The following is a 25949-nucleotide window of genomic DNA, read 5'->3' on the forward strand; positions in this document are numbered from 1 at the left end:
TTGAAATGGATTAATATAAAAATATCCCCATATTCTTGTTATTTTCCCCCACTAATCAGTTTAAATCATCTTTCTCAATGTGTACTAGAGAAGTAAACTAAATTTCAGACCCTGTTCTCAGCATTAAAAACTCTGAATTAGGGATAGTTGAGTGAGCAAGAAACATATATTATAAATAATTTTTGTTCCTGAAGGCAAATGTTTGAAGAATTTCTACTAAAACTTCACTTAGGTGAAAACAGCAAAGCAAAAGTGAATTTACTTTGAAAACATTCCTTTATTTGAATTCATGCCTATTTAGGCCTAGACCACTTACTCTCTCTTTCTTCCTCTTCTCCTCTGCCCACCATCTGCTTACTCTTGATTAATTAAGTTTGACTCTGCTTTTTGTCGTCTTCCCTTCTCCCTCCTACAAATGGTAGCAGTGACTATATGTCCTGGGCTCTAGAGCCCTAAGAAGGCTTGAGAGGGTGTATATGGAACTGGGGGATGGTGTTGAACTGCCAGAATAACGCTTTGCAGTTAGAATAACGGTTAGAAATGACTAACATTTTCAATGATTCACTTGAAGGCCTTTATTGGTGTTGTATAGACCCAGTCTTCCCGGAGGAGAGCAGAAGGCAGGGGCTGGCGTTCCAGCTCTGCCTTTTACAAGCTATGGAAATTTGGGCCAGTGGTTTACCCTTTCTGAATCTCAATTTCCACATTTTTAAAATGAGAATAATATCACTCGATCTATCTTCACCTGCTTCTCAGAGTGATGGGTCAACATTGTGATGTAAGTGAATGTTCTTTGTAAGAAAGAAGTTGCTTTCCTTTTCCCTCACTGCTGTTTCCTTCCTTCTTTCTTTTTTCCCCCATTCCTTTCCTTTAAATTATTTCATGGACCATTGCAGTCAAAAGATAATTTTTGAACAATTTCCCCTGGATAACCCTGAATGGAGTTATGTCTCCATGACTGCATAAATCTCTCCTGGGCTCCAAAAACTCATAGTTGAGTTGAGCAGCCACAGGAACGTTCTGTAGTAATGTTTCACTTCCTCAGAGAGACAGGACAAAGGCATCCTCAGCAGACAGACCCTCTCTGTCCAGGAGCAGAGGCAGAATTGCCGATTCTAACAGAAAGCTGTACTGCTCTTTGAGAAAGCAATGGCTCAAAAACAATTTCCTTCACATTCCAGGAGGATGCTGGGGTAGTTGAATTCCTTGCAGGTAAGAGTCAAGAGTGGATCTGGCGTGGGCATCAACTCATTGTGAAGTTTGATGTGGTGGCCATGAAAATGCATCTCACACCCCTCCAGACAGAGGTAGAATAATTGACCAAGGGTCTAAATGCTGCACCCTGAAATCCACAGTATGTTTGGTATTGAGGTTGTGCCTTGCATGAGCTGCTCCAGCCAGGGATGGTGTGGCCAGGATATTAAGGTGAGACCATTCCTGGGAGATGCGGGATTCTGCTGACAGCTGACTCTAGCTAGCCCAAGGACTCCCCAGTGGCCTTGCCGCATCTTCCTTAAATGGTACGGGAGTCTAGGAAATTTTCACCCAACTTTCTCTTGAGCTCTTCCATCTTTTTTCTGGCTCCTTCTCCATTTCACTCACAAAGGCATTCTCCTAATTAAATCATGGTACATTTAATCCCAGCTTGACTTTACTTTTCAGAGGATGAAGAATTACACACTTGGCAGAGCATTTCAACCTCTCAGTTTTAATTTTTATACTTTACAAATTGGGAGAGTCAGGGGACAGAAAGAAGAGTTCGAAGAGAAGAGGGGAGAGACTTCTTCAGTGTCTACCATGCGCCAGGCACTGTCACATATATTTTGCATAATTATCACATCCGCTTTAATGTGGCAGGTAGTACTGCTGTTTTACAGAAGAGGAAGCTGAGGATCAGAGCAATTAAATCACTAGCCCAGGATGACTGCAGAGCCTAGATTTGAACTCAGATTTCTTCTGTCTTCAAGGTGACGTCTTCTCTACTGCTTTCTCTTCTTTTCTGACTGCTTAATTATGAGGATCAAATGAGATAAGAGATGTGAAGACACTTTGAAAATGTAAAAGGGTGTTAGCCAAAGCCAAAGATTATTATTTCTGTTGGTTGCAGTCAAGACCACTACATAATAGGCGGGGTCCAGTGCAAAATGAAAATGAGGGACTCCTTGTTAAAAATCTGATAATTTCAAGATGGCACAACAGAGCATTAAACTAGGTGTGGTCCCTCCTGAGTGTGAGACCCATGAAGCTAACCCTGTCAGGTGACAGGGGCAATTGAATTGAGCTTGTAGGAAATTTTCTAGAAGAAAAAGTCCAAAAACTAATTGTTCAGAGAAGTAGAGTAGAAAGTAAAGCTCCAGCTCCTGGGACTCTCAATGCTATAGAACTTATCTCTGGCTTTCTTTAGGAGAAGTCACTATATTTGCAACAAAAAGAGAGCCTTCTGGGCCAAAGGGATTCAATAATGGTTATGACAAAGCATGGGCCAGTGGGCATGATGTCTGTAGCAATTCCCTACCAGCTCCAATATTTCTGGTGCTGGATGCCTAGGTTTCTTCTGAACATACCCAGGGGCCTCTGCTCTAAGGCTTAGCTCATGGAAAGTCACAGGCGCTGCTGCCATCCCCATTGAGCTATAAAGCCAAACGTGCTCAATTAGTTTTGGGCTCCATTCTGGGGGCAACGCGCTCTCTTGAGAGTAGTACTGCTCTCTTCAAGTATGGGGCAAATCCTAACCTTGGGCTAGCAGAAATTCCCACCCACTTTGCTTAACCAGATGGGTGGCACTATTGTTCTGTGGAGGCTTTAGATTCAAGCAGCCTCATTAAGGGTGCCTGGGTGTAGAATGTATGATTATGAAACTTTAAAGCAGGCAAATCACTATATGATTTCTCCTGTGGCTGGGGGCATCTTTGGTTGGGTCAAACATCCATTTGTCAGGAAAAACCTAGCTGATCCTCTTTGTATATATGCACATGATCTTGGCCCTTGGTGCAGTTTCCAGTGAGCATACGGATCCTCTTAAACTGGGCAGGGAAATCCATCAGCATTGTCCTCATTCTGTCTTTGGTTTGACCTTCTACTTTGAGCTTTTGACATGGTTAACAAGAGCTACTCTATCATTTCATGGCAGAAAAGCTGGTGACAGCCTGGAGGAAAATAGTCATGAATCTTAGAGTTGCTGAATAGTGGAGGACCTCAGTGATCCACCCCTGTGCCTTTGGGCAATCTAGCACCAGCCTCCTCTCTCATCCTTCCTCATTGTTCTTTGTGCTAACTAATGCTATAGTGTTTAACGCTTGTTAACAGGAATGCCCTGGTCCACTTTGTCCATGAGAAGAAATACCCCCTCTAGGATGTTGTTCAAAACGTTAATTACTTGCTCCATCCTCTGGGTTCTTCATTCCCCTCTCTTAGTACTAACTCACATATGGTCATCATTCATTTGCATGCTGTCTTCCCAACTGGTCAGTGTGTATCTAAAGAACCAGAATTGTTCTTCCTGGTCTCCATAAGCTTGGGGATTGCAGTGTCCAAACCATAGTAAATTTTTGTTAAGTGATTGATGAACAAGAAGTGAATGAATGAAGCATCCTATGTCCAGAGGGTCTCTCCCAGAGCCCTTCCACAGAACCAAATTGTTTCTTACTCCAACTTTCTCTTATTTTGGCTTCAGTGGAAATGTAGACATCATTTCTATATAACCAAGTGCAGACCAACCTGAGCCTTCACCTTCCACAGAGAAACAATCCTTACTTTTTTAATAAAGTCATGCAGGCCTTATTTTTCAACTGTTCAGCTATATCCAATATTCTTCCTGGAAATTTCCAGAGGAAACTGACCGATAACAGGGTTCATTCTTCCAGTTGAATCCTCAATATTGAGGAGGCCAGGATGCAGTCAGCATGACTTGATAGGGCCAGGACTGTCCAGCTCTATAAAATTCTTCTGAGTAGTATATGATTTACTGTCCAGTTTGGGTGAGAAGAAAAAATTCCCCCAAAGATCAAAGGGGATCTATGTGTTGGGAACCAGGATAAAGAGAGTCAATATCACCAAATAGTTCTGCAGATTATAATAGATTATGGATTGTCAGAGGCTCACCTCAGTATTACAGTTTTTATGTCATCTACTACTTATACCCAGAATTGTTCAGAGTCTATTTTGTCTCTCTCTCTGCTGAGGGTCAGGGAGAAGTCATTTTATAAGAGGTGGACACTGGCACATCCCCTAGGTATTGTTTACGATTTCAGAGGAACATTAAAGATGATATCTGTGGACTATGACCAAGCTTGTAACAAATGGGAAAAAAATTTCAAAGCCAGAAACAATTTGTTAGCATAGATCTTTTGAGTAGAGAAATAAAAAATTATGACAGAAAAAAATCCTAAATTTATGTCTAAAAAAACAAAGATGTTGACTTCTCTAGTCTCTAAGTGTCTTTAGTTTGTAATGTTTGCAGATGCCTTCTGTGTACTGGGCACTGCACAATGGGATAAGGGCTTAGCCCTTTTAGACACCCAGATTTGTCAGAAGTACAGTAGAATTTGGTTTGTTTTCACGGCAACAATTATAGAGCGGGTGGGCCAGCTCTGATCATTTATATCTTTATCTCATGAATCAGGGAGGAGGCTGTTATGACCCCATGGTGGGAGCCTCTGCAAGAATCTGTGAGATCCCATACGCCTACACACTTGGCTTCTGTGTGGCTCATTTCTGTGAAGTATAGGAGGCAAGACTATGGGAGGGAGCAATGGTGCCTCATTATTGCCCTGGGAGAATTTCAGAGGTAAGCTGGGACCTGTTGGTGGTACCAGCCCCGCAGGCTTCTGGTGAGGAGCTGAAAATCTGTCCTGAGGCCAACTGTGAGGGAGAATGGAGGGAGGCCTGTATATAGAAGACTCATGTTTGTTTAGGTCTGTGGTGATTTCAAATCTCTTGTCTCATTTTTAGACTATGTGTCAGATCACATTGTCTGATGTTTCGTGCAAAAAATATAGTTATGACCAACACAGATAATTTGCAAAGGACGCCATCTACCCTTCCGATGATTGTGTGATTCTCTCTGAGGGAGCTCTGAAATTTGGTACCTGAGAGGAGCAGCACATTGAGTCTCTAACACTTCTGAAGACATTTTCCGAACTGCTTTCCAAGAAACTATTAATAGGTGTTTATTAAAAATCAGGGCTGTGGTTTAATAAGTATAGGGAACATTGGATTAAACAAAATTAAACAGAAATCTTTACTCAGGGACTTTTCAGAGCCCTTAATTTGCTAACATAAACTGTGACTCTCTAAGACAAGGCATGTGGTGCTTCCCAAACTTATTGCTCTAGATATCTCCTGGCACAATCATTCAAAAGAACACTCTTCAGAAAATATACATTGGAAATGGAAAGTCCCTATAACTTTTCATCCAAACCAGGACAATTTTGAATTTTTTTGACAGTATTTAAAGGTATATCTTTATTTTTGTTTCCACAAAAAATTATTAAATATATGCCTGAAAATTTTGTGTATTTTTAAAAATTTTATGAGTATAGTTGATTTACAATGTTGTATTAGTTTCAAGTGTACAGCAAAGTGATTCAGTTATACATATATGTTATCATAGAATATTGAGTAGAGATCCCTGTGCTATACAGTAGGTCCTTGCTGGTTATCTATCTTATATATAGCAGTGTGTGTATGTTAATCCCAAGCTCCTGCTTTATCCCTCCCCACCCCCCACAGGTTTCCTCTTTGGTAACCATAAGTTTGTTTAGATATCTGTAAGTCTGTTTCTGTTTTATAAATAAGTTCATTTGTATCATTAAAAAAATTAGATTCCACATATGAGTGATATCGTATGATATTTGTCTTTCTCTGTCTGACTTACTTCACTTAGTATGATAATCTCTGGGTCCATCCATGTTGCTGCAAATGGCATTATTTTGTTCTTTTTTATGGCTGAGTAATATTCCATTGTTTATATGTACCACATCTTCTTTATCCATTCCTCTGTCGATGGACATTTAGGTTGCTTCCATGTCTTGGCTGTTGTAAGTAGCGCTGCAATGAACATTGGGGTGCATGTATCTTTTCGAATCATGCTTTTCTCTGGATATAGCCCAGGAGTGGGATTGCTGGATCATATGGTAGCTCTATTTTCAGTTTTTGGGGGAACCTACCTACTCTTGAAAGTTTTGAGACAGAAAAGCTAGGGCACTATTATATCTGCATAACAAGTATAAACTAGAACTGTCCCAGGTAAACTGGGGACATCTGGTCACCCTACTCGGATGGCATAGGCTTAGCTTCTCACAGAACAGGCTGATTGGCATGGCTCTGGAGCACTGGGATTTTTAAGAAGGGGGTGGTATTGATAGAGACTTGCTGGAGATGCAGGAGGCATCAATAGCAAATTCACAGTTGACTTAGAGATTTTCAGTGCGCGGTGGGGGAGGACGATTTTGGAAGGCTGCTTGGCAGAGCTGCAAACAGTAGCCACCAGGAATGTAGGTGGGAAATGTGTTGCCATCCTGGGACCAGGCCTTTTTGCTGTGCAGCCTACCCTACCCAAGCCCTGTATTTCAGCAACGTAACAGGCTCACCAGTGGTATCGGGTCTCCATGTGAGTGCCCGTGACCCCTACTTGTAAAACGGCCAATTGCAAAAACAAACAAGCAGCTTCAAGGACCCTGGGAAAAGAGGATGCCATTTCACCCAGTATCTGCCAAATAAAACAGTCTGGGAAAAACAAAATAAATAACTATCTTAGGCCTAATGAGAAACAGCAAGTGTTTCTAATTCAGGCTTCCTCTGGGCCTCCTCTCTCTGATGTGCCGTTGGAACCTGGTCTCGCAGAAGTTGCTGCTCTTTGCCCAGATGATTGGGCCTGGTTTACAGTTGGCTTAGTCATCCTGGGTCTCAATGGCTGCGTGTATTCCAGGTAGCTTGGTGCCCATTTCCTCCTCCCTACATCAGACAATTTTTCAAATCTTTCATCAACTGAGATCTTCTGTTTATTTTGCCTGACTCCAATCCTAGAGCCTCAATCGGAGAGAGACTAGCAAAAGACCATCCAAAACTCCTTCTCTCTCTGCATCAGAAGCAGGCAAGTTCATTATATATATATAATGAGCATATATATATATGTAAAAGCTTTTAAACAGGGAGTAAGTAACATGATAAAAAATTTTTTAAAAATGAATAACTCTCTAGCTGCAGCAGGAAGACTGGATCAAAAGGAACAATTCTGCAGGGAAGATTTTGCAGGAGTCCATCTCCAGCTGTGCTTGAGGCTGAGATATCCCAGATCCCCCAGCATTCAGAATGATTCTCCTATTTCTCTCAAAGTTATAGAGAAGGGACCACAGTAGGCAGCCTGTAACAAAGGCTTACATTTGCATGTAGGTTACTAGTACTTTTAAAAGCACTTTCACAATTTTCCAATGTGATCGTCACAGCTATCTTGTGAATTTGGAAGTGTAGGGGCTTGTATTTCCATTGCAGAAATGGGGAAACTCTGAGGCTCAGAGTGGATTAGCGTTTCTGCTGATGACCACTGTGATGGTTAATGATACGGCCAGGGCTAGAACCCAGGTCTCCTAATTTCCTGTCCTAAGTGTGTTTTATCTCAGCAAGCTTCTCATTAGATAGCAGTTCTTTTGGGGTCCATGGCATGAGCTTAGAAGGGGATGGACATGGCAGGTATACCTCACTACTCCGTGATGAGAAAATGTGTGTTCTCCGTGAAGGGAAGGCACGAGTTTCTGTTTCCTTAAAAGAATGAGTTTAGCCATTATACTGGATTGAATAGAGTTTCCAAAATTCATGTCCTTCTCGGAACCTTAGAATGTGACCTTGTTTGGAAATAGAGCCCTTGCAAATGTAATTAGTAAGTTAAGATAAAGCCATCCTGGGGTAGGGTAGGTCCTAAACACGACTGGTGTCCTTATAAGAAGAAAAGACACAGACAGAGAGACACACTAGGAAGAAGGCCATTTGACGGTGGAGACAGAGATTGGAGACATGCATTCACAAGTCAAGTAATGCAAAGGGTGCTGACAACCACTGAAAGCTAAGAGAGTCATGGAACAGGCTCTCCCTCGGAGCCCTCCAGAAGGAAACAAGCTTCATGTCACATTGCTTTCAGACCTCTGGCCTCCGGAAATGTGAGAAAATACATTTCTGTTGTCTTAAGCCACATTGTGATACTCTGTCATGGCAGCCCTAGGAAACTAACATAGCTATGCTCTGAAAAATCATTGTCTAATAGAAAGATAATGGGATTGACATATGTAATTTTTTCCTTTCTTTTCTTTTCTTTATTTTTTTTTACAGTAGGTCCTTATTGATTATCTATTTTAAATATAACTGTGTACATGTCAATCCCAAACTCCCAATCTATCCCTGCCACATATGTAAATTTAAATATTTTAGTAGCTTCATAAAAACTTTTAAAAGATAAATTAATTTCAGTAATGTATTTTATTTACCCAAGAGTCAGTTATGCAAGATGAATAAGTTTCAGAAATCTGCTGTACAATATTGTGTCTATAGTTAACAATATGTACTGTGCACTTAACATTTTTCATTAAGAGGGTACATCTCATGTTCAGTGTTCTTGCCACAAAGAAAACAAACAACAACAAAACAATGAAGGGACATGAGGAGACTTTTGGTGGTGATAAATGTGTTTATTACCTTGATTGTGGTGACGGTACATAGGGGTATGCGTGCGTCCAAACTCATCAAGTTGTGCACATTAAATACGTGCGATTTTTGTATATCAATTATACCTCAGTACAGCTGTTAAAAAAATAAGATCAGGCCCCACAAAATGAAAACAAAATTATCATTTAAACATGTAATCAATATAAAATTATTTATGCTACATTTTACAATCTTCTCAAGTCTTTTTTTCTGATTTAGATGACTGTTTTTTATTGGAGTATAGTTGCTTTACAATGTTGTGTTTGCTTCTACTGCACAGCAAAATGAATCAGCTATACATACACATATATCCCCTCTCTTTTGGATTACCCTCCCATTTGGGACACCACAGTGCATTAAGTAGAGTTCCCTGTGCTCTACAGTATGTTCCTACCAGTTGTCTATTTTATACATAGTACCAATAGTGTATATGTGTCAAACCCAATCTCCCAATCCCTCCCACCCCACCACTTTCTGCCTTGGTATCCCATCCATTTGTTCTCTACATCTATGTCTCTATTTCTGCTTTGTAGATAAGATCATCTGTACCATTTTTCTAGATTTCACATATATGCATTAATATATGATATTTGTTTTTCTCTTTCTGACTTACTTCATTCTGTATGACACTCTCCAGGTCCATCCATGTCTCTACAAATGACCCAATTTTGTTCCTTTTTATGGCTGAGTAATATTCCGTTGTATATATGTACCACATCTTCTTTATCCATTCCTCTGTTGATGGATATTTAGGTTGCTTCCATGTCCTGGTTATTGTAAATAGTGCTGCTATGAACATTGGGGTGCATGTGTCTTTTTGAATTATGGTTTTCTCAGGGTATATGCCCAGTAGTGGGATGGCTGGGTCCTATGGTAGTTCTATTTTTAGTTTTTTAAGGAACCTCCGTACTGTTTTCCATACTGGCTGTATCAATTTACCTTCCCACCAACAGTGTAGGAGGGTTCCCTTTTCTCCACCCCATCTCCAGCATTTATTGTTTGTAGATTTTTTTGATGATGGCCATTCTGACTGGTGTGAGGTGATACCTCATTGTAGTTTTGATTTACATTTCTCTAATAATTAGTGATGTTGAGCATCCTTGCATGTGTTTGTTGGCAATCTGTATATCTTCTTTGGAGAAATGTCTATTTAGGTCTTCTGCCCATTTTTGGATTGGGCTGTTTTTTTTTTTTTTTGATATTGAGCTGCATGACTTGCTTGTACGTTTTGGAGATTAATCCTTTGTCAGTTGCTTCATTTGTGAATATTTTCTCCCATTCTGATGTTGTCTTTTCATCTTGTTTATGGTTTCCTTTGCTGTGCAAAAGCTTTTAAGTTTCATTAGGTCCCATTTGTTTATTTTTGTTTTTATTTCCATTTCTTTAGGAGGTGGGTCAAAAAGGATCTTATGTCAGAGTGTTCTGCCTAGGTTTTCCTCTAAGAGTTTTAGAGTGTCTGGCCTTACGTTTAGGTCTCTAATCCATTTTGAGTTTATTTTTGTGTATGGTGTTAGGGAGTGTTCTCATTTCGTTCTTCTACATGTAGTTGTCCAGTTTTCCCGGCACCACTTATTAAAGAGGCTGTTATTTATGATGTATATTTTACAGGTACAGCACATCTCAACTTCAAACTAGCCATTTCAAGTCTTTACCTGTCACACATGACTCTCAGTTTCCATTGTGGATAGTGCAGGGCTGAACTTTCCTCTCCCTGTGTCAAGCCTGTATGCACTTCCTTACTTCAACGAAGGCAGGAGAGGGAGCAAGAAAGGAAAACCTTTGCGCTTTGCACTGTGCCTCATGATGTTCTCTCAATTCCTGTTGATTTGTCCCAAACACACAGCCCCTCAAATACCCACTGCTTCTCTACAAGGAGCATCACTTCCAGCCCTGACCCTGGTGCCAGCAGTACATGGGACAGAACAGAATTCCTTTCCAGACATTCTGCTTCCACACTATCATTTCAGGACATGTCCTAGGACCTTCTCCTTGGCCTGGCTGAATCTTGCTTCAGCTTTCTGCCTTCTCCCAGGGACAAAACATTCTCAGTCTTCTGGCTCCTTCTTTGAACCCTCAATATCCCTCGTCCTAAAGCATCTAATTAAGCACATGTTCTTCCTTCCTTCCCTTACACCTCTGCTCTGAGTGAGGCAGCAGGCACAGGGCAGAATCTGACACTGACAGATTCTCATGCTGATTCCAAAGAGATGCCCAAACCAAATGTTACAAAGACAAACCATATGGGAGCTCTAGCACTCTGCATCATTAATAGGAATTTTTAAATGATTTTGATTGATGGTCCAGCTCTTACAAGTCCAAGATCAATGAAAATGCATCTTGATCTTTTGAACTCCCTCCTTTTTTCTTGGATCCTTTTCCTGTACAATGAGGCCCATTTCTGTGATGCCTAAAGGCATCTGGGGCCGTTCCAATGGATTTGCCATCCACGCCCTTGCCAGCCTGCCTGTCAGTAGAACAGCAGAGGGTGAGGTGAGGGTCTTGGAAACCAGAATTCTCATCATGAGGTTAAATGCCAAACCAGGCCTTTCAGAGTAGAAATTCCACATCCTGCCTAGAAAAGGACTCTGGGCCAAATTAGGAACATTGCTCACCTTGTTACAGACCAGGGGGTAATAATATCAAGATAAACATTTATGTTATTGATTTTTTTTTACTGCACACTCATTTACCTGTGTATGAAAGGAGCTCCTTCCCCCAGCCCCCTGCATTGTACTAAGGTATTGAAGAGGGGCTTTGGAGAGAACTGCCTTACTTTAGAGTCTTGGCCTTCTCTTCATATCTGAAGATTCGTTTCCTAAGAATACATATGCAAATGCAATTTTACACCCAACTTCAGGACATTCACAAACCTCCTGTAACCCGTCCATGGACTTCACATTAAGGACAATTGGTGCAGAGTAACTGTTACTGGGTTGAAGTGAAGCAGTCAGATTGAGGTGGGATACTGTAAAAAGGCAGGAAACCACATCTTTTTTCTTGTTTTATGTGGTTCTCAGAAAGCCACAACCATGCTTTACAAAAATAGGTTCCTTGGCAAAATGAGTTTGGGAAACACTACCGAATTGTCTCTCCACTTCCACTTTGGAAATTTATGATGGAAAAATCACATATTACATGCTCTAAGAAATCTTGGAGAAAATCCAAACTAATTTGACCAAAGAACCTTATTTTTGTGTAACACCTCAAACATCTCACAGAATATACTCTAGGAAATACTGGCCCACATTAAATCTGGACCAATGTGTAAGCCATTCCACATCTTGGTTTCTCCCATTGGAATTACTAGGTCCTACTCTTCTTTCCACTTCCAACTATGACGTGAGCTTCTGTCCCTTCTGTGTCCTGAGTAGCATGGCTAAGTGCAAGGAGGTAGGGCCATGAATGAATATAGTAGAGCTGCCTTTTTGCACACACCCAGGAGACATCATGCAATTGTTTTTGCTATAGAGGGTGCCATTCTCATAGAATACAGTGTTACCAATGTCCCCTGGAATTGTGCACTGGGGTAGTACTGAAGCACAGACTTAGTTCTCAGAGGTGTTCACTGGCCTTTGCTCTTTATCTGGTTTGAGGACAACTAGGATTTCCCTTTGGTGCCAGGTGTCTGGAGCCACCCGACAGGAATCACAGTTGTCAGGCCATGTGGGAGACCTGGCTGAAAGAGGGTCAAAGACAATGTCCCAAGAAGTTGGCACTGGAGGTGTGCCTTGAGAGCCATGAGAGGTGAAGGGCCTCCTTGGCAGGGAGGATGGTGTTAGCAAGAGTATGGAGGCTTGAATCTCATGGAGCCAGTGGTTCATGGAGCACATACTGGGAAACAGATCTATGCAGCTAAGGGGCTTCTGACTGTATCTTTCACAGTTTATATTTTGGAGACAGTGGCAGCAGAATACAAACTTAACTTCATGTAAGGCTCCATAGTTGTGGTGTGGTAGAAATAAAGGACTTGACGGAGCTAGGTGTTTGGCGGAATATCCCAAATCCTCCTTCAATGGTCAAACATATTTTCCCTTCCTTTTTTAAAACTTTTTTTTTTTTTTTTTTTTTTTGCTAATTGTTAAACCCTGGGCATTCTGTGGGAAAATTAATCCATCTGTTTCTGACTCTTTCACACTTAACTTATCGAAATGTTATTTTGTAAAAACTTTTTGGAGAGCCAAGCATCTTTCAGAACCATTTCCATAAGCCCTTAAAGCCCACTTACTTTGAAGCCGAAAGTTGCTATTTTGCCAAGAAGACATGGGTCTTGGGACTGAGAGCCCCACTGCAGGACATTCTGCCAACCTCATGGGGTTCCCCACCTGACCCAAAATGTCTCTCCATTCTGGGCACGAGGCTGCAGGATTTCCCCAACTTCCGTGACTTTGTAGGCAGAACGGATCCAATATTTTCTGTGCTTGCCATGGAGGTCATTGTACTTATGAGATTGATCAGTTTCTTGGCACCTTCAACTTGCTTAAAGCACCAGAGGAAGTGAGCTCAGCATGCAATTTTCAAATGCTTCCTCCAAATCAGATTTCTGCAAACAAGGTAACTCATAGGAACACGTGGATACCCATTTAGAGGGCAGCTGCCTCTCCAACTTCCCTTTGGCCATGATGTCAGGAACCATTTTTTACTTATCTCTTAATCTCCAATATTTAACACAGGGCTTGGCATAAGATAAATGTTCAGGAAATGTGTGCTCATGAACTGATTGCTGGCTAAGGGGTCAGTGTGTGAAAACAAAAATCACAGTTCTCTTCAACCAAACTAAAGTAAACTAAACCTTTCAAAAAAAAAATTCTCAAGGGATCCTTGCGTATATGAATACTAAAGCATATAACAGTTCTGGGGGCAAATTTTACCTTTACAATATAAAGAAAATAATTAGTGCTTCAGTGAAAAGAATATCATGCTTACCAGAATCCCAAGTGGTTTAATTTCCATGAGAGAAGATGGATGGACTCAGAAAATATAACTTTTTTTCCTATGGAAAGTGAAAAACTTGGTAGACTGTGTTGGTTCATGGTCACCAGTCTTTTGTCATAATGGTTTCGATTAACCTACTCAGAATTTTCAGGGGAATTTGAGAGTTTGAAATATAAATGCTTCTGATCTGAGAACATGAAAACACCGAAAAGTGAAATCAGATTGAAGTTATGGACAGAGACAGCAGATAGAGGTGTTGACAACGTAAGACTGAGTTTGATGATAATGGCCAACCCTTAGTAAGCACTTACCATCTATTAGACAGCATTCTAAATGTCTAATTTGCAATATTTGACTTAATGCTCACAACAACGTATGAGGAAGGAACTATGATTCTCTCTATTTTCCAATGAGGAAACCGAGGCACAGAGATGTTGTCACTTGCCTGAGGCCACACAGCAGAGGTAGGACTTGATCCGAAGTAGTTAAACTCCAGAAGCCGTGTTTATAACCCCTGCCTAGTATCCTGCACTGCTCCTCAGCTATGCATTATTGAGCCTTAGTACTTAGGACTATGATGGGAATGATAATAATTGCTTTGTCTGTGTTACAGGGTAATTCCTGGGACTACTTCAGGTAGTAAATATAATCACATTTGTAATAAAGCCTGAGACACCAGTGCCTGCCTCAGAGTAATGCCTCAATAAACATTTTTTAAGTAACAGAATGAGAAAGAATAATTTTATAAATCAGTAAAAGTTACTTTTCTCCCCAAATCTACTGTGCTATCTACTCACACAGGGTCTTTTAACAGATTTTAACACACAATAAATTTCTTTTTTCAAAGCTCTTCCCTGTGCCTCTGGAACTCAGTGTATAAATGGGAAATCCCCTTCTTCCTAATTTCCCTTTTACCCTCTTGTTTAACTGGCTCTTCCCTAAGGACACTGCTCCCTCTGCGGTCCTCTCTCAGGATGGCTGGTTTCTCTCCCACATCCCTGATGCCTGGAACAGGATAGGTGTCCTCCTTGCTTCTTAATGCTGGTCCCAAACCACTGTCCCACTTTCTTCCCTAAAAACATCCAGATTTGAAACTCAACCTCAGACGATGTCATCTGCCACTTTCCTTTAGGCAACCACCTGCTCGCCCCAGCATCACCTGCCCTCATTCCTGGTTCACAGTCACTTTCTCCATCACTAAGCCCATTATATTCTTGGTGATTTCAATATCTATATAGCTGAATCTTCCAGTACACTGACCTTTCAGCTCCTTCATCTCCTCTCCTCCAAAACATCTCATATTCCACCTTATCTCAGCCATTAACTCTCACGGTCATACCCACTTGATCCTGTCCTTACTAAGAATCTTATTCCCTCTAGAATCTTAATTTCAAGCATCTCAATATCTGACCACTACTTCTCATCTTGTTTATTTTGTATTATTTTATTTGTATCTACCTATATCTTCCTTCTCTATTCCATTTCCTTGCCTCATCTCTAGGAGTAACTGCTATCCCTAATTTTGTGCTTTTAATTCCCTTGGTTTTTTTTGCAGTACAGTTGATATATAATATTATATTACTTTCAGGTGTACAGCATAGTGATCAGCATTTAACTGCATGACTAGGTGATTACCACGATAAGTCTAATAGCCACCTCTCTGCATACAAAGTCATTACAGTATTATTGGCCATATTTCTTATGATGTATATCACATCCCAGTGATTATTTTATTATTGGAAGTTTGTACCTCTTAACCCCCTTCACCTACTTCACTCAACCCTCTTCTCCCCTCCTGCAACCACCCATTTGTTCTCTGTATCTATGAGTCTGTTTTCATTTTGCTTTGTTTGTTTCATTAGATTTCATATATAAGTGAGATCATGTGGTATTTGCCTTTCTCTGTCTGCCTTATTTCACTTAGTATAATACCTTCTGGATCCATCCATGTTGTTGTGAATAGCAAGACTTCATTCTTTTTTATGGCTGAGTAATATTCCATTGTATATAAATAACACATCTTCTTTATTCATCCTTCTATCAGTCAACACTTAGGTTGCTTCCATACCTTGACTATTGTAAATAATGCTGCAATGAACACAGAGGTGAATATACACTTTTCGAATTCATGTTTTTGTTGTCTTTGGATAAATACCCAGAAGTAGAATTGTTGGTTTGTATGGTAGTTCTATTTTTAATTTTTGAGGAACTTCAATACTGTTTTCCATAGTGGTTGCAATAATTTATAATCCTACCAACAGTGCATGATAGTTACCTTTTATCCACATCCTCACTAAAACTTTTTATTTGTTGACTTTTTGATGATAGCCATTCTGACAGGTATGAGGTGATATCTCATTTTGGTTCTGATTTGCATTTCCCTGACGATGTCCTATAGGGCTGAGCAGCACACTCCCCTCTGGCCACCAGAGCTATATGCTTCGAGGTTGTCCCCTATGTGGGCTGCATGCATTCTTCTGTTGTGGCAAGGTGAATTACTGTGGGTGTGCTTGTAGGTGGAACTAGCCTCCCCACCTTGCCTCATGTGTTGCTGCAGAAATGTTGTTGAGCAGAGCAGGCCCCTGCTATAACTGTTGTGGGCGTGTTTGTGGGCAAGACAGGGCAGGGTCCTCGTGCAAATAGGCTAGTGGTCCCTGACAGTGCAAGTATCAGCACAGTAGGATGAGATCACAAAAATGGCTGCCACCAGTGTCTCAGTTCCCAGGAGGAGTCTCAGTTGCTCCCTCCCTCTCTGAGAGGCTCTCCAAGATCAGTAATTGGGTGTGGCCTAGGCACCTCTCAAACTACTGCCTCTACATTGGAAGTCATAGCATGGGAGATTTTGCCCTTGCCCTTTGAGAGCAGAGTCTTGATTTTCAAAGCCAGATATTTTGGGGGCTCAGCTTCTGGTGCAGGACCCCTTGGCTGGGGAGCCCAATGTGGGGCTTAGACCCCTCCCTCCTCAGGGGCTGACTCTGTGGTTGTGATATCCCTCCCACTTGTGGGTCGCTGACCTGGGATTGTGGGTCCTGACTACACCCTGTCTCTGCCACTCCTACCCATTTCATTATGGCTCCTTTATATCTTTATTTGTGGTAAATCTTTTCCGCTTGTCCTCATGTCATTTTCAGAGATAGTTGCTCTGTAAGTAGTTGTAATTTTGGTGTGGCCGTGGGAGGATGTGAGCTCAGGGTCTTCCTACTCTGCTATCTCGGTCCCCTCTCCACATACAATAACTCTTGAAGTCATGTCTTACACTTGACATAAAAGTAGAATAGACCTAAACACCTCCCAAGGATCATCTGCATTTCAGTTGCAGTTCCGGGTCCTTCTTTTTTGAAATCATCTCATTTAATAGTGAGTGTCAGGTAAGGTGGCCATTTATGGACTTCTGATTAGAGAGAAGTAAGATTTGCACCCTAAATACTAGCAAACTTCATCTTCCACAGATTAAAAAATATACATCAAATATATGTATATTTATATACATGACATAGAGATAACCTATCTTGCCCTACTGGTGAAAATTTTTATAAATCAGAATTCAGGAGGTCGGTATCTCAGTGAAGAGCTCTGTGAGCTCCACGAGACCAGGAAATGTGTCTGTCTTTTTCAGGGTTTGATTGTTAGAGCCTAAAATAGAGGCTGGCTCATAATAAATGCTCAGATAGCTATTGAATGGACTAATTTTATAGAGGTGATTCCTCTGTCTTTCCTCTTCCAGGTAGAAATGGGAGCCCAGGAAGAGGTCAAAGTTGGGGCCATAGCAGCAGTTAGTGGGACCCTGCCTGAGTGGTGTGTGGGGTGAGAGCTGTCCCAGAAGGCAGCCATCCAGGAGGCATTCATCCCATGCTCCTGCCTCAGGTGGCCTTCCTACTCAGCCACAGCCACTCAGCCCTGGCGTGAGTGAGCAAGAGCACTGCTTTTCTTTTTATGAAGCTCCAGATGTTTTTGTGCATGCAGAGCTCTCGTTCAACAAACAACAGCTGAGTGCTAAGTGACAGGGTGAAATGCGCTTGAATAAAAATCAAGCTATGTATATCTGTGCCCATGCACATACTCGACACTTACGCATCCATATATACAACACGCACAAATACGTGGGCTCAGGCTGAACTAAATCAGCAACCCGTGGCTGAATTACTGAACTCAAACAGAAACCATCTATGAACCTCTTTCTGAATCTTGAACTGAATTGAAGCCTCTCCAACAATAATAATGACAATAAAAACTGCAACAAGTTAACCTTCAAGATGGTGGAGAAGTAAGATACGGAGACCACCTTCCTCCCAACAAATACATCAAAAATACATCTACATGTGAAACAACTCCTACAGAATACCTACTGAATGCTAGCAGAAAACCTCAGACTTCGCAAAAGGCAAGAAAATCCACATGTACCTGGGTAAGGGCAAAAGAAAAAAGAAAAAAACAGAGACAAAAGAATAGGAATGGGACCTGCACCTCTGGGAGGGAGCTGTGAAGGAGGAAAAGTTTCCAAACGCTAGGAAGCCTCTTCACTTGTGTGGACAGGGGCTAGGCAGCGGGGGGGGGGAAGCTTCAGAGCCATGGAGGAAAGCGCAGCAGCAGGGTGCAGAGGGCAAAGTGGAGCGATTCCCTCACATAGGATCAGTGCTGACCAGCACTCACCAACCTGAGATGCTTGTCTGCTCACCCACTGTAGTGGGTGGGGGCTGGGAGCTGAGGTTTGGGCTTCAGAGATCAGATACCAGAGAGGGGACTGGGGTTGGCTGCGTGAGGGAGTCAAGGAAAAAGTCTGGACCTGCCGAAGAGGCAAGAGACCATTTCCTTGGGGTGCATGAGGAGGGGGGATTTCTTTTCTGTGAGCCCATGGAAGGCAGAGCACCACCTAAGTGAGTTCCAGAGATGGGCGTGAGCCACAGCTATCAGATTGGACCCCAGAGACGAACATGAAATGGTAATGCTGTGGCCGCAGCCACCAAGAATCCTGTGTGCAAGCACAGGTCACTATTGCCCCCTCCCCCTGGGAGGCTGTGCAGCATGCTACTGTCAGGGTCCCAAGATCTAGGGACAACTTCCCCAGGAGAACACACAGCCCAACTCAGGCCATTGCAGTGTCATGTTAGCTTCTGCTGCTGCAGGCTCACCCCACATTCCAATTATGACTACCGTACCCCTCCCTCTCCCTGGCGTGAGTGAGCAAGAGCACCCTAATGAGCCACTGCTTTAACCCACTCCTGTCTGGGTGGGGAACTGATGCCTGTGGGCAACCTACACACAGAGGCGGGGCCAAAACCAAAGCTGAACCCCTGGAGCTGTGTGAACAAAGAAGAGAAAGGGAAATTTCTCCATGTGTCCTCAGGAGCAGTGGATTAAATCCCCACAATCAACTTGATGAACACTGAATTTCTGGAATACCTGAATAGACAATAGAAGTTCCCAAAATTGAGGTGGTGGACTTTGGGAACAACTGTAGATTTGGTGTTTGCTTTCTGCGACTGATTTGTTTCTGATTTTTATGTTTATCTTAGTTTAGTTTTTAGTGCTTCTTATCACTGCTGAATTTGTTTATTGGTTTGGTTGCCCTCTTCTTTTTTATTTTTCTTTTTTAATTAATTAATTATTTTATTTAAAAATATTTTTTTCCCTTTTTAATTTCCTTTTCTTCTGAGCCATGTGGCTGGCAGGGTCTTGGTGCTCTAGCCAGGTGTCAGGTCTGACCCTCTGAGGTGGAGAGCCAAGTCCAGGATATTGGACCACCAGAGACCTCCCGGCCCCATGTAATATCAATTGGCAAGAGCTCTCCAAGAGATCTCCATCTCAACACTAAGACCCAGCTGCACCCAATGGCCAGCAAGCTCCAGTGCTGGATGGCTCATGACAAACAACTAGCAAGACAGGAACACAACCCCACCCATTAGCAGACAGGCTGTCTAAAGTCAAACTAAGTTCACAGACACCCCAAAACATACAGCCGGATGCGGCGCTGTCCACCAGAAAGACAAGATCCAGCCCCCCCACCAGAACACAGGCACCAGTCCCCTCTGCCAGGAAGCCTACACAAGCCACTGAACCAACCTCATCCATGGGGGGAGACACCAAAAACAACTGGAGCTACAAACCTGAGCCTGTGAAAAGGAGACCTCAAACACAGTAAGTTAAACAAAATGAGAAGACAGAAAAATATGCAGCAGATGAAGGAGCAAGGTAAAAACCCACCAGACCAAATAAATGAAGAGGAAACAGGCAGTCTATGTGAAAAATAATTCAGAATAATCATAGTAAAGATTGTCCAAAATTTGGAAACAGAATGGAGAAAATACAAAAAACTTTTAACAAGGACCTAGAAGAACTAAAGAGCAAACAATGATGAACAACACAATAAATGAAATTAAAAATTCTCTAGAAGGAATCAATAGCAGAATCACTGAGGCAGAAGAACGGATAAGTGACCTGAAAGATAAAATAGTGGAAATAACTATGGCTGAGCAGAATAAAGAAAAAAGAATGAAAAGAATTGAGGACAGTTCAGAGACCTCTGGGACAACATTAAATACACTAATATTTGAATAATAGGGGCCCCAGAAGAGGAAGAGAAAAAGACAGTGTCTGAGAAAATCTTTGAAGAGGTTATACTTGAAAACTTCCCTAACATGGGAAAGGAAATAATCAATCAAGTCCAGGAAGCTCAGAGAGTCCCATACAGGGTAAATCCAAGGAGAAACACACTAAGACACATATTAATCAAACTATCAAAAATGAAATACAAAGAAAAAGTATTAAAATCAGCAAGGGAAAAGCAACAAATAACAAAGAAGGGAATCCCCATAAGGTTAACAGGTGATCTTTCAGCAGAAACTCTGCAAGCCAGAAGAGAGTGGCGGGACATATTTAAAGTGATGAAAGGGAAAACCTACAACCAAGATTACTCTACCCAGCAAGGATCTCATTCAGATTCAACAGAGAAATTAAAAACTTTACAACATGCAAAAGTTAAGAGAATTCAGCACCACCAAACCAGCTTTACAACAAATGCTAAAGAAACTTCTCTAGGTAGAAAACACAAGAGAAAGAAAAGACTTACAATAACAAACCCAAAACAATTAAGAAAATGGTAATAGGAACATACATATCGATAATTACCTTAAATGTAAATACACCAACGAAGAGACACAGACTGGCTGAATGGATACAAAACAAGACCCATATATATGCTGTCTACAAGAGACCACTTCAGACCTAGGGACACACACAACCTGAAAGTGAGGAGATGGAAAAAGATATTCCATGCAAATGGAAACAAAAAGAAAGCTGGAGTAGCAATTCTCATATCAGACGAAAAGACTTTAAAATAAAGACTATTACAAGAGACAAAGAAGGATACTACATAATGATCAAGGGATCAATCTAAGAAGAAGATATAACAATTATAAATATTTATGCACCCAATATAGGAGCACCTCAATATATAAGGCAAATGCTAACAGCCATAAAAGCGGAAATTGGCAGTAACACAATCATAGTAGGGGACTTGAACACCCCACCTTCACCAACGGACAGATCATCCAAAATGAAAATAAATAAGGAAACACAAGCTTTAAATGACACATTAGAACAGATGGACTTAATTGATATTTGTAGGACATTCCATCCAAAAACAACAGAATACGCTTTCTTCTCAAATGCGCATGGAACATTCTCCAGGATAGATCATATCTTGGGTCACAAATCAAGCCTCAGCAAATTTAAGAAAATTGAAGTCATATCAAGTATCTTCTCTGACCACAATGCTATGAGACTAGATATCAATTACAGGAGAAAGAAAACATAAAAAAAAAATTAAAAACTGTTCAAAAAAAAACCCTGTAAAAACAGTGAAAAAGTGTAAAACATACAAATACTTGGAAGCTAAACAATACACTACTAAATAACCAAGAGATCACTGAAGAAATCAAAGAGGAAATCAAAAAATACCTACAAACAAATGACAATGAAAACACGACGGTCCAAAACCTATGGGATACAGCAAAAGCAGTTCTGAGAAGGAAGTTTATAGCAATACAATCCTACCTCAAGAAACAAGAAAAAACTCAAATAAACAACCTAAACATACACCTAAAGGATTAGAGAAAGAAGAACAAACAAATAGAAAAAAACAAAGTTAGCAGAAGGAAAGAAATCTTAAGGTCAGATCAACAATAAATGAAAAAGAAATGAAGGAAACAATAGCAATGATCAATAAAACTAAAAGCTGGTTCTTTGAGAACATATACAAAATTGAAAAACCATTAGCCAGACTCATCAAGAAAAAAAGGGAGAGAACTCAAATCAATAGAATTAGAAGTGAAAAAGGAGAAGTAATAACTGACACTGCAGAAATACAAAGGATCATGAGAGATTACTACAAGCAACTATATACCAATAAAAAGGACCACCTGGAAGAAATGGACAAATTCTTACAAAAGCACAACCTTCCGAGGCTGAACCAGGAAGAAATAGAAAATATAAACAGACCAATCTCAAGCACTGAAATTGAAACTGTGATTAAAAATCTTCCAACAAACAAAAGCTCAGGACCAGATGGTTTCACAGGTGAATTCTATCAAACATTTAGAGAAGAGCTAACACCTATCCTTCTCAAACTCTTCCAAAGTATAGCAGAGGGAGGAACACTCACAAACTCATTCTATGAGGCCACCATCACCCTGATACCAAAACCAGACAAAGATGTCACAAAGAAAGAAAAGTTCAGACCAATATCACTGATGAACATAGATGCAAAAATCCTCAACAAAATACTAGCAAACAGAATCCAACAGCACAATAAAAGGATCATACACCATGATCAAGTGGTGTTTATCCCAGGAATGCAAGGATTTTCAATATACACAAATCAATCAATGTGATACACCATATTAACAAAATGAAGGATAAAAGCCATATGATAATCTCAATAGATGCAGTAAAATGCTTTCAATAAAATTCAACACTGATATATGATAAAAACTGTCCAGAAAGTAGTCATAGAGGGAACCTACCTCAACATAATAAAGGCCATATATGATAAATCCACAGCCAACATCATCCTCAATGGTGAAAAACTGAAAGCATTTCCTCTAAGATCAGGAACAAGACAAGGATGCCACTCTCACCACTATTAGTCAACATAGTTTTGGAAGTTTTAGCCATGGCAATCAGAGAAGAAAAAAATATAAAAGGAATCCAAGTGGGAAAAGAAGAAGTAAAACTGTCACTGTTTGCAGATGACATGATACTATGCATAGAGAATCCTAAAGATGCTACCAGAAAACTACTAGAGCTAATCAATGAATTTGGTAAAGTAGCAGAATACAAATTTAATGTGCAGAAATCTCTTGCATTCCTATACACTAACGATGAAAAATCTGAAAGAGAAATTAAGGAAACACTCCCGTTTACCATTGCAACAAAAAGAATAAAATACTTAGGAATAAACTTACCTAAGGAGATAAAAGCCCTGTATGCAGAAAACTGTAAGACACTGATGAAAGAAATTAAAGACGATACAAACAGATGGAGAGATACACCATGTTCTTAGATTGGAAGAATCAACATTGTAATAATGACTATACTACCCAAAGCAATCTACCTATTCAATGCAATCCCTATTAAACTACCATTGGCATTTTTCACAGAACTAGAACAAAAAATTTCACAATTTGTATGGAAACACAAAAGACCCCAAAGAGCCAAAGCAATCTTTAGAAAGAAAAACGGAGCTGGAGGAATCGAGCTCCCTGACTTCAGACTATACTACAAAGCTACAGTAATCAAGACAGTATGGTACTGGCACAAAAACTGAAATATAGATCAATGCAACAGGGTAGAAAGCCCAGAGATAAACTCACGCCCACATGGTCACCTTATCTTTGATAAAGGAGGCAAGAATATACAATGGAGAAAAGGCAGCCTCTTCAATAAGTGGTGCTGGGTAAACTGGACAACTACTTGTAAAAGAGTGAAATTAGAACACTCCCTAACACCATACACAAAAATAAACTCAAAATGGATTAAAGACCTAAATGTAAGGCCAGACACTCTAAAAGTCTTAGGTGAAAACCTAGGCAGAACACTCTATGACACAAGATCCTTTTTGACCTACCTCCTAGAGAAATAGAACTAAAAACAAAAATAAACAAATGGGGCCTAATGAAACTTCAGAACTTTTGCACAGCAAAGAAAACCATGAACAAGACAAAAAAAATTCCTCAGGATGGGAGAAAATATTTGCAAACGAAGCAACTGACAAAGGATTAATCTCCAAAATGTACAAACAAGTCATGCAGCTCAATATCAAAAAAACAAACAACCCGGGCTTCCCTGGTGGTGCAGTGGTTGAGAGTCCGCCTGCCGATGCAGGGGACATGGGTTTGTGCCCCGGTCCAGGAAGATCCCACATGCCATGGAGCAGCTGGGACTGTGAGCCATGGCCTCTGAGGCTGCACATTCAGAGCCTGTGCTCCACAACGGGAGAGGCCACAATAGTGAGAGGCCTGCGTACCACAAAAAAATAAAATAAAATAAATTAAAAAATAAAAACAAACAATCCAATCCAAAAATGGGCAGAAGACCTAAATAGAGATTTCTCCAAAGAAGATATATACATTGCCAACAAACACATGCAAGGATGATCAACATCACTAATTATTAGAGAAATGCAAATCAAAACTACAATGAGGTATCACCTCACACCTGTCAGAATGGCCATCATCAAAAAATCTACAAACAAGTGCTGGAGAGGGTGTGGAGAAAACGGAACCCTCTTGCACTGTTGGTCCGAGTATAAATTGATACAGCCACTATGGAGAACAGTATGGATGTTCCTTAAAAACTAAAAATAGAACTACTATATGACCCAGCAATCCCACTACTGGATATATACCCTGAGAAAACCTTAATTCAAAAAGAGACATGTACCACAGTGTTCATTGCAGCACTATTTACAATAGCTGGGACATGGAAGCAACCTAAGTGTTCATTGACAGATGAATGGATAAAGAAGATGTGGCACATACATACAATGGAATATTACTCAGCAATAAAAAGAAACAAAATTGAGTTATTTGTAGTGAGGTGCATAGACCTAGATTCTGTCATACAGAGTGAAGTAAGTCAGAAAGAGACAAACAAATACCGTATGCTAACACATATATATGGAATGTTAAAAAAAAATGGTTCTGAAGAACCTAGGGGCAGGACAGGAATAAAGACACAGATGTAGAGAATGGACTAGAGAATACAGGGAGGGGGAAGGATAAGCTGGGAAGAAGTGAGAGAGTAGCATTAACATATATACACTACCAAATGTAAAATAGATAGCTAGTGGGAAGCAGCTGCATACCACAGGGAGTTCAGCTCAATGCTTTGTGACCACCTAGAGAGGTGGGTTAGGGAGGGTGGGAGGGAGGCACAAAAGGGAAGGGATATGGGGATATATGTATACATATAGCTGATTTAGTTTGTTATACAGCAGAAACTAACACAATATTGTAAAGCAATTATACTCCAATAAAGATGTTAAAAAAAAAGACCACATATTTTATGATTACATTTCCAGGGAATGGAAGTCTATAGAGAAAATAGGTTTGTGTTTGCTTAGGGCTGAGTGATGGGTAGTTGGGGGGAGGATAAGGAGATGATAGCTAAGTGTATAGAAGGTTTTTTTTGAGGTGATGAAAAATTTTCTTTTAATTGACTGGATGGCTATATAGATCTGTGAATACACTAAAAACCATTGAATTGTATACTTTAATGGGGTAGATTGTATGGTATGTGAATTATATCTCAATAAGACTAATTTTTAAAAATCTATTAAAAAATACACTTTCATAAAAAAAATCCCGCAACACACACATATGCACACTGAAGAAATATAAACACTTTTCATTGTACAGTTTGAACTAGAATTGACCCTCATTTTCGTAAAAAGTGTTGAGCCCCTAGATCAAAATATTATCCAAACAGAATATTAAACAAATTCAAATTTCATTTATTTACATTCATTTAAATACAGCTACACGATATTTTATGCAAAAGGTATGTTCAGTGAAAGGTGGATACATCTAGTTTTTGTGAATCAAGCATGTTTTTAACAGTGGCAAAGGATGGGCTAAATAAAATAATCCCATTCTGAATAGTTTTATAGAGAAAGATTCCATTTTTGTCAGGGATAATTGGATACTGGTTTATCTTTTAAATCAATTTAGATTTGCATTTCTTGGCTTTTCTAAAAGTAGCCCCCATCATATACATGTAGATACATTTCAACACCCTGGATCAGGTTGAGTCTGGGTTTCCACTGC

This window comes from Globicephala melas, chromosome 1 (assembly GCF_963455315.2).
Source record: "Globicephala melas chromosome 1, mGloMel1.2, whole genome shotgun sequence".
In the NCBI taxonomy this organism is placed as follows: domain Eukaryota; kingdom Metazoa; phylum Chordata; class Mammalia; order Artiodactyla; family Delphinidae; genus Globicephala; species Globicephala melas.